This window comes from Falco cherrug, chromosome 2 (genome assembly GCF_023634085.1).
Source record: "Falco cherrug isolate bFalChe1 chromosome 2, bFalChe1.pri, whole genome shotgun sequence".
Lineage (NCBI taxonomy): Eukaryota > Metazoa > Chordata > Aves > Falconiformes > Falconidae > Falco > Falco cherrug.
In genome coordinates, this window is record NC_073698.1 from 53,558,717 (window position 1) to 53,576,145 (window position 17,429).

The 17,429-nt window shown below is 36.3% G+C and overlaps 1 long non-coding RNA gene across 1 annotated transcript in view; it reads right to left on the reverse strand.

Moving 5' to 3' along the window:
* The window catches only part of LOC129735431 (uncharacterized), a 64,630-nt gene extending 47,207 nt beyond the window's left edge, over positions 1-17,423 (reverse strand). The window contains exon 1 of the long non-coding RNA XR_008731069.1: positions 17,042-17,423. This is a non-coding gene — a long non-coding RNA (uncharacterized LOC129735431). The remainder of the gene's footprint in view (positions 1-17,041) is intronic.
* Between the last annotated feature and the right edge of the window lie 6 nt (positions 17,424-17,429).

Here is a 17,429-nt window from a genome sequence, read left to right on the forward strand (position 1 = left end):
ACAAGGTTTTGCTCCTCTGGGCTTTTGTAACAACAAGCCTAGAGGCTTGCTGTAGAACACTTAGCCTCTGATTCTGACCTTTCACACACAGGATGAATTTCTTATAAGAACTCTCTCCTCTAACAGGGATTGTCAGTCAGGTACAGAGTTATAACTTATGTTGAAAATTTCAGTCTACAATTTTTCTTGATTAAAGCAGGCTGCTGTGTTTATCTCAGTAGGATTTAATATCAGTGGGGAGATTACAAGTCTTAACGTTTGTGCACCACATACAAATAGACTACTTGGGGAATAAAATTTAGAAAAAAAAAAAAAAAAAAAAAGGTTGTATCTGGAATGTAATCAAAGGATGGTCTTATGTAAGAAAGAATTGTAAGAGTCTTTTTCTTACTGGTACAAACACATGGAAGCTACATGCAATCAGACAAATTGTTATGCACCCGCTACTACAATAATGTCTTTTAAACATGTCTATACTGATTGTATGGTCTGTTCATGAAGTAAAATGTGGGGCTTTTGGGTTGAGTCTGGGAAGGGAATATTTCTTTTCTCTCAGCTGTAGAGAACAGAATCTATGTAAATAAAACAGAACACATTTAATTCTGTGAGAAGTGTTAGGATTCACATTTTGTGCCTAAGGCTCTTTCTCCCAGCCCAAGGTGACCTCACCCAAACTACATATGGAGACAATCTCCAGCCTCTTCTGACCCCTGAAAATTACCTATGTGCTGGCAGACTGCTAGCTGGCACAAACCTAAACTGTGCTTCCTGACACTTAAAGAATACACACCATCACAGACCCATGCTTAAGCAGAATGCTCTGACTTTTCTACGTTTTCCAATATAGGTATTGTTCCTCAGACTGTAAACAGACCCCACCCTTCAAACAAAGGCACAGCAGCTAGCGCTGGAGCACTGTCTCATGTTAATTTTATTTTTCAATGTCAAGGGAAAAAAAGTGTAAGCTGCAAGAAGACTCACACCAGTTCACAGGCAACGGAGCTGGTGAAGGGTATGGAGCACAGGTCTTACCAGGAGCAGCTGAGGGAACTGGGATTGTTTAGTCTGGAGAAGAGGAGGCTCAGGGGTGATCTTATCACTCCATACAACTACCTGAAAGGAGGTTGTAGGCAGAGGGGTATCAGTCTCTTCTCACAGATAACTAGCAACAGGACAAGAGGAAATGCATCAAGCTATGGCAGGGGAGGTTTAGATTGGGTATTAGGAAAAAATTCTTCACTGAAAGGTGGTCAGGAATAGACTGCACAGGGAAGTGGTTAGTCATCATCCCTGGAGGTGTTTAAAAAACATGTACATGTGGTGCTTAAGGACATGGTTTAGTGATGGGCAAACAGTGGGACTTGACAATCTCAAACATCTTTTCCAATCAAAATGATACTATGATTCCTACTATTTTGAAACGGGCACAGGTTTCTAAACAGACAATGGGGAAGACCTTCCAATTTCCTTACCCCTTTTTTAGTACATTTGAATGCTTGAACAATTCAAGAGTTTAAAAGAGTCAAAAACCCCAGTGAAAACCTTGAAAGGGATGTGTGTCCCAATCATACCTGCAACTAATAAGAACAACATGGAGATTATTCTCAACAGCCATGCTGAGAACGTTTAACACAGTTTAACGCTAGTTATCAGACAGGTATTTCTGACATGACTCTATGACTCATTTCGTAATGCAGTCCCCAAGGCTGTGCAATTAGATCCTCAGGTGGCAACAGCAGTATGCTCCAATGACATGAAAATACTTGCTGCTAATGTATGTTAGTTTAATATCTGACAGTCAACCAAAATACAAAATCTCTTCAAGGAGGTCGAGACTGAAGATAAGACTTTGTGTGCAAGACAGATCGGAGTTCTGAAGCCTTCCTTAAAGCAAATAAATACCTCCTTTTTTTTTTTTTTTTTTTTAATGGAAATGTGGATAGTGTTTGTACAATTTGCTTTTTTTCTGCATGTGTGGATTAAGAGTCCCAAGAACATTTGATAAGAAAAATAAATAATGAGGTTGTTTCTACATAATGATAGAAAGCAAAACACACAAAAAGACATTGGTACTTTGCCAATTAGAAAAATAGAACATTTAAGGACATATAAACTTTAAGAAAGGGACATACTTAAAGGTACCATGAAAGACTCTCCATTTAGGAGAAAATCTCCACAATTACAAATTAAGATTTAATATAGTTCTTACTTAATAAGACAAACAATGCACATTATCCATGTCCCAGGTGATCATACTTTATATGATCACCAGGTGATCATTCCCTTATAACCAGCCTACAGGGTATAAAATCAGCACCTCCTTCAGTTTTGTATATTATTATATATTAAAATTATGTTTGATCTTAAATCATTTACTATTACAGCTCCCATAGATAAGATTTAAGCTGTTGACTAGACAGAGACTTAGGAAACTCGCCATCACCTTAAACATTGAACGACAGTTGAGTGAGATTTTGAAAATCAACATTTTTGATTTTTCCCCTACAGTGATAACTAGGTGCATTATCTCCTTTTGGAGGTCTCGCTCCTTATACTTATCCATTAACATGTACAGGAATCTTTTTTAATTTCATAGTCAATTCACATACTGTGAATACATTATCCGTGTTTAAATATGTATATGGATTGATTTCTTCTCTAAGAGATGCTGATTGCTAATACTGCTTTTCCAATCATACATAAGGAGCACTAAATATCTCTGGTCGTAAGGTAACTGCAATAAGCAAAAGTCATGCTGACTCCAGACATCACAGTCTCTGTTGTTGTATTTCTCAGCCTTTTTCAGTCTTTATCTGTAAGTCTGTTTCTTCATGTATACAATTTTCTTTTTTCCACAGTCTAATGCCACTTTGTGATGTCTGCATAACAATGTGTTAAAGTGCAGTACAGATTCTGATTTATTTAAATAAACTCAAGATCACTTTATCAAGCTATTGCAGTGACTTCGCTATTCCTGCTCTGCCTTAAAATTATTCAAGAGATATCTGTGGTCACTTATGCCAAATCAATAGCTTTAAAAATGCGATACAATCCATACACCGTAATTTTTTTCTCCAAGACAGAATACCCAAATATCCCTTCACAGACCATTTCAGATTCCCACAGACTAACATTATTATTCACCATCTCTTGTTTTAAACTGCTTAGTAGAATTGCTCTTACCATGCTTAGCTTGAGGGAATGATGAATTTCCATACTGGGTGAAGCCTTGCTGTATACTATTTGAACAGAATTTTTCTTGTAAGAAATATGATTTTGGGGGGGTTGACTTTGATGAAATGCAGAAAATAAATATATTATAAAAGCTTGCTTTTTAGAAGTTTGGAGTCAGGGGAGTAAGTACCTATGAAGTCAGTTGCATGCTTGGTATCACTACTATATGCCATTCATTACCCCAGCTTCTTATTCTATTTTATTAGATTACAAGATTTTTCACCTAATAGTAGAGATAATAAGCATTTTATTAGCAATATGAAAGAGAAAAAAGCTTTAGCATCTGCATTATGTTAAACTCATTCTTTTCATTGATTGAACTTCCAATAATTTCACCACAGACAAAATCTAAATATTTTTAAATTCTCCCAGAACATGCAATGGAAAAAAAAATATTTGTCACTACTGGGGGGAGAGGGGAAAATTAAGTAAGTGCATCCAAATAAGACTTTCTGAGTCAGAATCAATCACCTAAATCCATATTCAATCAGTCACCTAAATGTACATTCTAGACCAAGCAGTGGTATAACACTTTGCTTCAACTAAATATTGATGTGGAGCAGAAAAACTGACCTGGGATTCTTATTAGCAGGACCTGTAATTATTATTATTTGTCCTTCCGGGGTGCATATGGAAGTGGAATATTCTGCTTGAAATAAGGAAATTAAGAAATCACATATGCTTCAAGGGTGACCGAGACTTCATAACATAAATAATCTAAATTAATATGCCAATAAAAGTTATATCTCCCTATCAAAATACAGGATATGAAATGTACATTTGGTCACAAATATAATTTAAGCAGAATTAAATTTTATGCATAATAATGTTCTCATATCACTATATATTTAAAAATCTTAAAAAAATTACAGAATGTACAATGAGTGCATGTTTAAGATTTTGAATCTGCACTATATCCTAGTCAGCTGGCTAGACATCAATCGCCACTAAAGTGCATTATCTATAAAAAACAAGTTGTTAGTCAAACTTTTAATTGGCATGTATATTTTAAAAGAAAACTGAAATAAATCCTACTTTCACTTGACATAGAAACTTCGATGTGACCTTTCTTTCTGGGTTAAGTTTGATAGTGCATTCTAAAATACCATTATCTTCCAGATGGCCAGAATAATATCAAAGATATAGGGTGTGAAGCTGTTTAGAGAGTTCTTGATTGCACCTGAGAAGATGAGAGCAGGCAGCTGACATTTCCAATGCCTTGATAACATCTGTTTTTTCCACAGTATCACTTCACAAGACTTTCATTATTTATCTTTTTTTACTGCACTGCTACCAATTTCTCAATTCTTTAAAAAGAATCTGTGATATGCATTTTCTGCCCAGACTGTCTGATGTTATACTGTTCCGGCAGTTATTTTCCACTAGTCCCTGACATTTATTAACTTCCTGTTACTGATGCATTTGTTTAGTTTCTAGAAAATAGTTTTCACTACTTTCAGTCTTCTACAGGGATGACAGTATTGCTTTTGTTCCTTAAACTACCTTGTTTCAAGTTTTCTTACTGTAAATCATCAGTTTATGGAATAAAGGGCAATATGGTACGAACCCCTTGGTTTGACAGAGAGCAAGGCAGTGAAACAAAGTATTACATTTCAAATTCATGTTCATTTTAACTTTTTTTCTATACAGCCTTTCACCATCTTCATACTTAGTAAATCAGCTAATCAAACTCCCCTAGGTTTTCTGCTGCAGCTCAAGAACTTTGACAATTACAGACACTTATGAGATGATTTTTCTCACCTGACTTTAGACACCTAAAACCTAGATAGCTTAAGAGAAATATGTTGAACTGTTCAAGTTGCTTTAGGATCTCTATTTAATCTACTAAGAAGAAAAAGGATTTGGTGCAGAAGGGCCATCCTGGACACTTATTTTGGGATGAAAAAAATTAACTATTTCTAGAGGTATGCCTTTATTCTACTTCCTGAAAAGGAAAAGGGAATGTAGTATTTGTAGCTCAGAAGCAAATGGTTGACTTGGGATATCTAAAACAGCTGAATTCTTTCTCAAGTAATTTCACTTGATGCTTGATGTTTTGGCCTATTATTATTATTTTTTTAAATTTCTGATAAATCATTTGTAGCTGTAGCTGATACATATTATGTGAAGCTGGTGTTTCCATATGTAACTTTAAGAGGAAAACTTGTTAAAAAAACATGAGAACACCTTCATTGCTAGTTTGATTTTTAAAAGCCTGTTCAGGAGGAAAAAAATTGAATTATTGTTATATTTCTATTTTTTCTTCAGTGAATTATTTTATCTGTTATTAGCAAAGGCTAATTAATATCCAGGTGGGTTTTTATTTGTTTGTTTGTTCTAACTTTTATTCATTTAAGTTTTACTTACTGTGTTTTACTACACACATGTAATAAGTGAGATAACATATGTAGTTTGATAACAGCATAACCTGAGTGAATGACTAATGAAATTCAAGTTGTTAATCTGATACAAGTCTGAAAGAAGTTTTCATACACTCATGTATTTAGAACACTTGAAATCCTACCACCAAGCAATATGAATGTTAAGCACAAGAATTTAGGTGGAATTTATATGAGCTGAATTTCAGGAGTTTATCCTAGCTAAATTTATATTGCTTATTCTTGTATCTACTCTGGGACCTTGTCACCTCTCCACTACCTGTTTGCAATAGGGTAGCATGGTACAAATCTGTAAACTGCTTATTTTCTTTGCTGCCTTTTTCCTAAAATGTCTTAAGCAGAAAGCTAGTCCCAGTCAGAATTGTGTTTTCTTTTAAAAAAATAGGAGATTTCTCTAAACCAGCTCCTTTCTTTCTGGCTTTGTGTTTCAGAACTGTGTAAAATAAATAAATAAATAAATAAAAAATAAAGCAAGGTCAAGTGGACTGGTAATTAACAGAAGTCAAGAATTGCTGAGTTACTGGAGACAGAGAGGTGGAGGAAAAAATAAGGGACCAAGAAAAGAAGTTTAGGATTATTCATGATTTTACCACCTAAACAGTTGACTACAGATCAGAAATGAATAAAATTACTAGACAATGAATAAAGATTTATTTACTTTTGTATGGCTTGATCTAGATGTTTCATTACTAGATATAATTAATTGACATCAGCTTGTGTGAGATTCTTTTTCTATGCCATAAGGGAAGTAATTCAGACATACATGTTGGATGTCATTTTTTCCTAGTGTATGGTTTGGAGAGGTGAGTTGTCTCCTCTTTTTTTAAGAGGAGCTGATTTATTTTTATTTTTTACAGAGGGAAGAAACAGATAGTGAGGCTTTAGAGAAATACTGAATGTGTGGGTGGAAGAACAGGAATGAAGGACCCAACATCAGCTCATTAATCAATAACTTAGGCCTAATATTTTGAGTTAAAGTGATGTCTGTTGAATCACTGTCTCACCGGTAATATTAAAACTCATTCAATCCAGAAAGAAAACAGAATATAAATCATAGAATGGTTTGTGTTGGAAGGGTCCTTAAATAGCAGCCAGTTCCAACTCCCCTGCCATGGGCAGGGACACCTTCCACTATTTGAGATGCTGCTCAAAGCTCCATCCAACCTGACCTTGAACACTTCCGGGGATGGGGCACCCAGAGCTTCTCTGGGCAACCTGTTCCAGTGCCTCACCACCCTCATAGTGAAGAATTTCTTCCTTATATCTAATCTAAATCCACCCTCTTTTAAAACCATTACCCAAGGTGTTTTCATTTATATGTCATAAATAATTTGAGTAAGTCTCTTATTTGTTTGTTCCATTTTTTTCAGAGCCAAGATGGAGAAATTTTTCATCTATGTCCCTTTAAACCATAAGAAAACAGCAAGAACTCACTGTGCTTGCTGCAGTAGTTGCACTGGCTTGATGATGTGATATAAGGAAGTAAAAAGACCCAGCAAATTTTAAGAGCTAAACTCTCTAACCAGTTCACCAGAGACAACCAATCTGTATCATGTCAAGAAGAAACAGAGTGGAAATGCAAGCTAATGAATAGCTAGTGCAAAAATTTTAGATGTTATGATGTGACATAACGGGTAAGCACCTACCTGTAAATCAAAAGAGATTTAAAATGCAGATTCAATTTTTCTCTTTTGTTATGAAAAATGCCTCTGTCTCTTTATATCTGAGTATAAATAAATTGTTAAAATGAGAACAATTCTACATTACATTGCAACTGAAAACATGTGTATGTATACACACATAGAAAAAAACTGATTGCTGTGGTGAGAATCCTTAGTATACAGGTAAGTCAGATTGCCCTTAAACTTTAAAATAAATTTCTGCTAAATTCACTCCTTAACAGCACTTTTCATGCTAATGCTGAGTTCTTAAACATTAGAAATCATCAATATTGATACAAAATGTGTCAAAGCGCCTTCAACAAAGTGTCAGTACAAACAAAGTGTATCAAAGTGTATTCAACAGTTTATATTCCAAATTAGCTGGGTGTATACAACACCACATCACTGGTGACTATGGTTCATGGCAGTCTTTGGTGAGATCAAGGTGATCAGGCTTTAGAGATCTTTGAAGTCAGAAGTGCAGTGTCATGTCTTGTTCTACAATTTTCTTCCCTTGTGCCTGATCTTTTTTCTGCTATTTGCCACTCACCTCCTACCCTCAAGGGGGATATCATTTCCTCCTCATAATGATTATTTGCGGGTGAGGGGTGTCTTTCCAGTTATCCTGGTGTACGTGGTAGGAAGCTCTGTGAATTTGAATACAAGTGATTGTATTGTCCTCTGCAACTTTTTATTGCTTGGTTGCCTCCTGCATGCAACCTGCCTTTTCCCTCTTGGTGGTCACATTATTCTCATATTATGTAAAATGCTTAAGGATTGTGTCTGGCTATGCCTTCACACTGTTAGAAAATGCTTGCATACTCTTGTTGTTGTTTACATTATTTCAGAATGGTTATATTCGGGTTTGTATTAACTATACCCTAGTCAATACATTTCTAATTTCTAGATGTCACAGGGCTCTGGTTTGGCTACAATTAGTTGTGATATGCTGTCCCTATGCCTCCTGTGGAACATACAGGCTTCCCAAAATGAAACAAAAGCCTCTTCATTTTAGCTACCCAAACTGCATAAAGGCTTCCTGGCAAAGGAGTTTCAGACAGTATCTCTCTGAACAGGGACTGTAGAAACCTTCAGCTTGTGGCCATCTATCTTTTCATAATTCATACAGTTTAGAAAGTGCTATTTATATGTATTTCCTCTTTGCAAAGATTTTTTCTAGAACTTTGTCCATACCAGAGGGTAAATTGTGAGGAACAAACAAGCATGTGAATTGGAGGTATACAGTTAAGATACACTGAGTTCTTTGTGCCTTGAGGGGTTTTCTTCTTGCCAGAAAACCTTCAGTCTTGCTAGCTTGCTAAAATAAATCATCTCTGCCTATGCTATTGTGACTTGCCTCCCATTCCTCCTAAATAAAAAGCAGATTATAACATCAGTGGCACTTCAACGTCAAAAGCCAAGGAGATTAATGTCTGCAGTGAAGAGCCTTGGCTGAGCAAAGGTGAGTGCTGAATAAAAGGGAGGTGGCTATTTGCAGATGGAAGGAGACTGAAATAGAATGTGGAAGTACGAGTGGAAGTACAAACTAAAGATAAAATAAACATATTTGGAATTCTATTGACATTAATTTCCTTTCAGAACTTGATACTGAACCTGCACATAAAAATCCTAAATCCAATTCAGTACCTGTAGAGATGCCACATTCTGTTGGTTGTCCAACCACAGTAATTAGGTGCAAAATGGTGACATCAGCTATGCTCCTTCTCTTGTAATTTAAGGGAAAAAACCATGAAATTCCATCCCACAGGTCATGAGTAGAGTTGTTTATATAAACAACTGAGCTTTGTTCCAATCATCCATTACAAGTAAATCAAGCATTCTCTTTTTTTTTCTCATTTAATAAAGGGCTGCAAAATTATTCTGGTTCCTCCACATGTGTTGGAGAATTATTTTTCAAAATTATTCACTAAATAGTATGGGTAAAGCACATTAATCTCTGGAATTCTTCACAAATTATGCACATTAAGTATTTGCAGTCACTGTTACACGTTTTTGGTATCTGATGACCAATTACATTTAATTGTTTCTGCTTCTGGCTACTTTGTCTTATTTAGGTGAGAAGTAAATAATAAACAGTGCATGAAAAATACTATGTCTGCATTAGAAAGCTATTTTGTACCATAGGAGATGCTCTTTAGATCAGAATACCAACGGTAAAGTGACTATGTTGACAATGTTTTATATGCAATATGGCTTTTTCTTCCTCCAGACTAAATTTAGTCTGTTCCCCAGGATGAATGATCCCAGCATTCTTATGATTTGAAGACATCCAAAAGGGCAAATCTTTGGTTCAAACACTTAGATCTGCATCATCAGTTTGAGTGCACCTGATGCATATCTGAGAGCAGAGATTCTGCTGTGGTTATCTCCAAAACCAATCAAATTCTTGTGAATGAATATCACTTTCAAACTGAATCAATGCTCAGGGATGGCCAGAAGATTCACTTTGAAACCTCACTACTGCTCTTACCAAGCATGCTAATGTGGACACAAATAACAGATTTTTCCTTCTTTTATGTTAATAATTTTTGCCTATAAATATAAGCTATTACATTTAGAAATGTAGTACAAACCATATTAACAAATGTAATAAAATATAACCATTCCTCCAAAAGCATGTTATTTTTAGGAATCTTATTCTTAGGGATTAAAAGGGGTGTGATACAGATTGAAGAGAAAAACCATACGCAATTCACACAAATAATCACAAATAATCTATTTTTGCAGCTTTTTTTTTTATTTTATTTGTTTGGTTTCATGGTGTGTATTGTTGTTGGGGTTTTTTTAATAAATATAATGTTATTACTTGTGGCTTACCACTATCTAATTAGCTTCTGCTTTTCCAAGGCAAAATCACATCTTGACAGACTTTTTGTATTTTTTAATTCATAATTCCACTTAGTTTCTTTTAACTTTGAAATAACTGGAGCTGTCTTAAGTCTTGTTTAACTTTGTCTATATAATACTTTAACCTGTCATGACTTGTATGTGTAGCAGTCATTTAGTCAAAAATTGTAACTATGTCCTGAAAGATTAAATGAAATACCATCATAGAATAATTTCTTTTCAACTAGGCCCATGATTTATTGAGCTAGACAGAAATGCATGCTCCTTTATGCAGCTTCTCAACCCTACCAATGAAATGACATTAGTAAAGCATCACTTAACTGTAGCTCAGAACATACAGAGTACATCTATAACAGAATTAATTTTGCTTTTTCTATCTAAATCAGCTTATTATGTAAGTAGCACTCTAGTAGCATTGTTCCAGTAATAATCTATAAATCAATATATCACATTGCAGCACTGAAGAAACCTGTAAATTCAAAATCTTCATCAATAAAATGATAAAAGTTTGTTTGCGTGTTTTTCCAAAAAATCAGTATAAAATATAATGTGTATTATAGTGATAGGGCTAATGTAACTGTTAAAGATATAGATACACTTGAGAATCTAGTCAATATGGAAGCTTCCTGAAAGTGTGTATATTGTTTTCCTGTATGAAGTTGTTCTTTTCTTTTTTTCACTTATGTTTATGGGTTTGATCCTTTTACGATTTTTCATTTTCTATCCACAAAATTTATATTAATGGAATGCTCTGATAAATAATATTACATTTATGAGGTGTTTAAACTTAAAGCTAGAAACAATTGAGTTGGTAGTGATTTCAATGCCTGTGAAAATAATGCTGTTTTAATCTAAAAACAAGTATTTTAGAAGCATGAAATACCTCAGACTTTAGAAATATTTGTATCTATGCTTCCTCCTATGGTGAACTGTGTTATGGTTCAAGCTTTCCCAGTGACCTTTCCATGTGCTACCACCACTAACTTGCTGCCTCTAGAAGCAAGGGGAAAAGTGTTAATTCACCTGTATCTACTAAACTGTTTCACTCAAGATTTGGGTGTAAAATACATGATATAAAAAGGAAGAAGATGTTTAATGGGAAAATCTATTTATTTTCTCTGAAACAAAATGAGATCAAATAAATGTACTCATGTCTTCCTCTGCGCAGTGCAAGGCTGTTTACAGATTACCAAATTAACATGTAGCTATTACAATTCTGTAATAAATCCACTGAAGGCTTTTTTTTTTTTTTTTTTTTTTTTTTTAAATTTAACTCTCCCACAAGTGATGCAGAGGAATCATTCTTCCATTGGTTTTTGCCAGTTTCATGCTAGGTTTAAGCTTGTTTAGCCTTAGTTCTGTGTCATACTTTGTTGCATCGCTCTAGGTGCTCCTGTCTGCCAGGCCGTACTGCTGTAGGTATAAAACTATCTTGATATAGTTATGGAAATGCTTCCCTCCTAACTGAAGGCATGTAAAAGTTTGACAGTCAGTTTAAACTCTCATCATAGTCATTGCAGAAAGAGAGAGAGAGGACAAAGCATCTCTGAGGGAAGACATAAACCAGCCTTTGGAAGAGCTCACTCCACAGACTATCAAGGAAACCTAGATTACATTAGATTAAATTCCTACCTTTTACAAGGTTAAAGTAAATGAGCTAGAATTCATTCTTTATACCAAAGCTATTATAACTTTCTCTATTCCTTATCCTAACTCCTTCCACGCCTCTTTGATATTTATTGGTTTCATTCTTAAAACTCTGCCCTTTAGCTGTCTCACTCTCTCTCCTTTGTCATCTTTCTCCACTCTCCCCTTCACCATACAGGTGAGTAACAAACTCTGATTTTTGTTCTTAACAAAATGCCTTCTTCCTCTGCTCCTTGAAAAGTTTTCCAACTCCTGTAACAGCTAGTCTATTTCTTCCCTGCAATTTCACAATCGGAAATCATTTTTATATTCTATTTATTGCAATTCTATAAGTCTTCCTTCTTTAATTCACTTAATTCTTCAATACACTGCTATTGAAACTGGAAAACATTGTGTCTTTCTGGTCTCAGGAGCTCCTCAGTTTTCCTCACTGACCTGAATATCATTTTAATACACTGACGATAAGTATGCAAAAACTATATATTTATTGAGTAGCATTTTCCATGCAACATTTTCAGAATAAATGATGGCATAAATGCATTGACAGCAACTACTCTCAGAGGATGAGGTATGCATCCCCAATAAGCTCTTTATTCACCTTAAAGGAGAGTAAATGACAGGGAGCACAAGATCTTATCTAAAAGGCAAAATACATTACAGCACATAATGCACATAACAGGTCTGCTCAGATATGAACTATGGAAAAATGCAAGAAATCACTACAATAATATGCCTGAAGACAGAACGCTTATTCTAGTTATGGGTGAGTGTGCTGTTCAGATCAATTAGATCACGTAACTCCTACAGACAGTAAGAACAGCAGTAATAAAACCTAAAGCAAAGAACATATTGCACAGTGTGTTGACAAGGTCAAATTGATAGTAATGATGTGTGATGGCAGCACTGCAATAAGGTCTAATACTGTATGCATCTGATATTGGCTTTCATTACCTATACCCTGGAGTACCGTCAGAAGCTCACTAAAATGATAGTGATTACCCAAAGGGCAAAGGCAAGTAAGACAGGCAGTTTGGTACTTGTGCATCCTGCAAACTGCATGAAGGCAGACAAAATTGTACCTGAAGCTAGATCTACAAGGCTTACTACCACTGGGATCAAGTTGAGTTTATACTGCCTTTTATTCATTTTTAAATTGATGCAGTGCTTTAAAGTGTATGCTTAGTGACTTTATTAAGACAGTCCATCAGAGACTGTGATAGCTCTCTTCAGAAGTCTACAATCTACATTATAACTATGTACTCTAAATCAGACTGTAATGCATACCAGACACAGGGTATACTGCTGCTCTGGAAGCTCATGTTTCAAGTCAATACTGGGTGACACTTAAAAGCTTGGGGCTGTCCCTAGTATGAATAAAGCTCAAATGTTTGAATGAGTGTCCAGTAGTTTTGTAATACAGCTTCTCTTTCATTCTTTAAAAGCCAAAACAAAGTCAGTCCTATGCCTTACTGCCAATAAAATACCTCCTGCTACTTCCTGATATTCTTCAGTATCTTTTCTTTACTTCTTTCTTACAAAAGAGGTGATTTAAATATAAGTAGCTTTAGTCTCTACTGAATAAGACATGCTCACACAGAGAAAGGTTAATGAAAAGTAAGGAGTGTCCTTTGGAAGGGTATATAAACATTGCAAAGAAATGCATCTGGGAAGTTACTTCTGGCCTTCTTTAATGTCCTCACAGCTCATGCAGAATGTGAATAGTTGAATAGAATTAAGCGGAGAATTTTTCTATGGGGTACTTCTCTGGATCATTTAGGCATTTATACAAATAGTGGATTTTGTAATGTCATCATGTACAATGATCCCCTTGCCACCCCCGTCCAGAAAAAAAAAAAAAACAAAAATAATAATCTGAAGCCTGAAAATTTGGGGGTGACAATCAAAGCAGAGGTGAACGTTCAGAAAATGGGAACTTAGGAAGATGGCTGCTCTTGGCTTTCCTCTTCTTTCCAATATTGACATGAACACCTGCTCTTTCCCCAACTACATGACATTTCCTGGGTGTTGTGACCCCTTTGTTTTGCAATGTTAAATATTCAAGGAATCAAGGCTGGCATAACAAGATTTCAACAAACTTTGTTAATCAGCTATGTGCACATACTCTGAATCTTCCTGCCTTTGCACATCACGCTGCTCTGAATTTTTGTCTAGCTTCTCTGACACAGTTTGGAGGATTTTTGTGGCTGTAACTTCTTGTACAGTCCTGAAAATATGGGGGGAAGGGGTGTCAGGTTGGGGAAAAGGAGCCCTGTGAGGAAGGGGCTGGGTGCTGACACCAATTCAAACACAGTAGAGATGGGTGGGGACAACAGAGATGTGGTGTCCATAGCATTTGGATCACCCAGATGAGCCACCTCAGGTATTCAGTTGTTGCAGAAGGAAAATATAGCAGTCTGGCACCTGCATGTTTCAAACCCTAATGTAATGTTTTAAATAAAGGCCTCTTTGTATCAGATGCATGAAGCATACAGACTGGAGGCTTCTGGAGAGTTGGTCTTTAAACCAAGGCAAGCCTATTTTCTTCTCTCTGCTCAATGGCCCCATTTCTGCCCCTCAACAATCTCTTACTATGCAGCAGTACCATGGCTGCAGCTGTGATGCTATGTCCTACCATTACATTCATAACTCCTTCAGAAACTTAAGTGTGTGGACTCTCTCTCTCTTTATTCATTACCTAATTGGGAAGTTATATTCTGTTTGGAGAATCACTACTGGATATACACATTCAGGAAATCCAGTCTCATTGGCATTATGTTGCATATTCTTGGCAATGCTCTCTGAATATTGTTTAAGTTTGTATTTGTCTGGTTATACCCTTTTTCCTCCCAAAGGCCTGGGTTTCTCACAGAACTTGTTGGGGAATAACAAAAAAATATTAGAAAAACCCAGACTAACTTGTCCCTGTAAGTAAGAGCCTAAGAATTCACTTTCACATCTGCAAATATTCAGAAGTTAATAACCCTTAAAGTGTCCAAACTCATAAGTGTAAAAAAGTCTTTAAAAAATCTTAGCACAAATTTGTCAACATTATGTTTTAACCTACGCATGATTCCTGTAGAAAACTGTACATACTGCACTTTTATTACTAAGCATAACTTTTTGTTTCCCTAGGTTTTCTTTCTCAGAGGAGAAAAGCCGCTTGCTTTATACATGCCTTCTATTATTTTACTCCTTTCCAGCTTAACTATAAAAAGCCAAAGTAATTATCTACGCAGATACATTATTTTGAGGTTTGCTAATATCAGTTTATTGTTGACAGAATACTATCCTAACACCTTCTCTTACATATATTATGCACTTTCAATCAAACAAAAAGCTTAAAGATTTGTCAGTGCTTCGATTATTCTATACGCTCTTCTTGTAACAGCAGGTATGATTATGACTAACGTAGCCTGCATCAAGATGACTTCCCTAAAATACTTATATTAAAAAGGAGAAACAAAACCACATTAATTATGTTGCAGCTCAGAGTTTTGTGCTGAATAAGAAAACATATACATGTAAGCAGTATTACAATGGTTGTAATTAGTTCTGCAGTAAGAAACGTATTAAAATCTACTGTTCTTTATCAGCTGGGAAGCCCTTTTTTTCTGAAGCATTGTACATGCTTCTGTGAAGAACAGAACAAGAGAGACTCCTGCTGGCTCAAACTCAAAAATTTAACACTCTTACCAACTTTATTTTTTCCATTCTTTGTGCACTTACAATTACTCGTTTGTTATATAATAATACCCAAAGGCTTGGAAAATGAGTGAATGCACTAGACACACTCCCGCAGCTCAAAAGAGCTGACTATTGGAATTTTTTTTAAATTTCTGAGACAAGTAGAAGGAAGAAGGGCAGAAATTGAGGATACATACATACAGTCACATAATTTATCACCTAGTAGCTTATGTGATCTGATGCTGTAGTGAACTTACATCTGTAGTGAACTATGAGGCTACTTATTCACTGCATGCTGTTGTTAGTGTATAAAGTGATCATTTGGCCTAAATATTTATATATATCCTATGCCAGAGTAAGCTAAACCAAATCATCAAGTGCACACTTCACAAAATTTTTGTTCAGCTTAATTCTAGTCTCAGGCTAAACTGCAACTTATTTGGGCCAACTATTAAGAGTAACAATGACATTATCATATACTGTTTTCCTCACAGGACATTGGCTTTATTCTGTGCACAGGATGATGGCCACTGCTCAGAGAATGAAGCAACAATGCCTCAATATTCCTTTATACTCCGCCTGCAGTATGTCCCTACGTACTATGCAAACCTGCACTGAATAAGGAATTATTCATCTCCCCTTGGGCTTTTTTTTTTTATAGTGCTCACTTCTGTATCTGAGAGCTAGATCCTTAGAAGAATTTAAGGGGTGGACAGAAAAAGTTATTTAATATCCAAGTCCCAGTTAATGTAGTGGGAACTACACACTTTGAGAAGCACAGAACCACCAAGACAGCTCAAAGACACCTATCAAGCCCCAAATCCAGGCTCATAATTTCTAAATAAAGGAGCAAACTGCTATGCAGACAGTAGCGGCACTCTATAAAATACTGAAAAAGGCAGTCCACCTGAGCCACCAATTCCTGGCTCTTGGAAGGACAAGTGATCTCAGTACCTCTTGCTTCTGGTGAAGTGTTTCTGCCCCTTGCTGGTTTTTGTACACTACAAGGAGATAACCCCATTCCAACATTAAGATTCTCAAACCATTTACTTGGCTGCCTTCCAACCCTAGAGGTGCCTAACCTCCACAGGTTAAGTTTCTCAGGGTGTGTATCTGCATCAAATTAATGTGTTTTGTCAACAAACAGGCCTTGCCCACTACTCAGCCACCACTAGAACTTAGTATCAAGGATTTTACACACTATGTCACCTAGGGTGAGAAATATGTTTTCTCAGAGATGGTAAACCTCACAGAACACAAAGCTGGGAGAACAGTAACATTTTCTTTTATTGAATAAATTAGTAGTTATGAATTCTTCTGGGAAATGGGAGATTCGAATTAAAAAAACTTCTTTAAGGGGACTTGAATGCACATTTCCAGAGCCCTCCTGGCTCTTACTGGTTTAAGATTACACCTACCAGGATGAAACATTTCTGAAAATAAACGTTACGTACTTCAACTTGAAAAACACACCTTCACCACATTACAGCAAAAGGAGAAACATCTGATTTGCTCAGTATCACATCAGATACTTATAAAAGGTCTTACCACAGAATCCATTTTGCAGAATATTTCAAAAACTTAAGTTGTGAGTCTCCCACTCTCAATCCTTCATCTTTAATGTCTTTCCCATCTTCTGGGAATAGGCCAGCGACTTCACTATCACGTTCATGTTAAGGGCAAGAAGGCAGCGGCAAAAAAAGAAAGCTGATACAGTGACACGAAATTGAAGTTGGCATTAAAGTGCACAAGACCCCACGACTGCAAACGGCAGTCTCTGCGATCACAAGCGTTGCCTCAACGTGGCGCACCCCAGCCGGGGTCACTGAGCGCCTCCGGGCGCCGCCGCCCGTGCTGGCTGCACACGGCCCGCTGCCAGGGTGCGCCCGGCCCTGCTGGGCCCTTCCCGCGCAGGCAGCTGCGCGCTGCGAGCCCG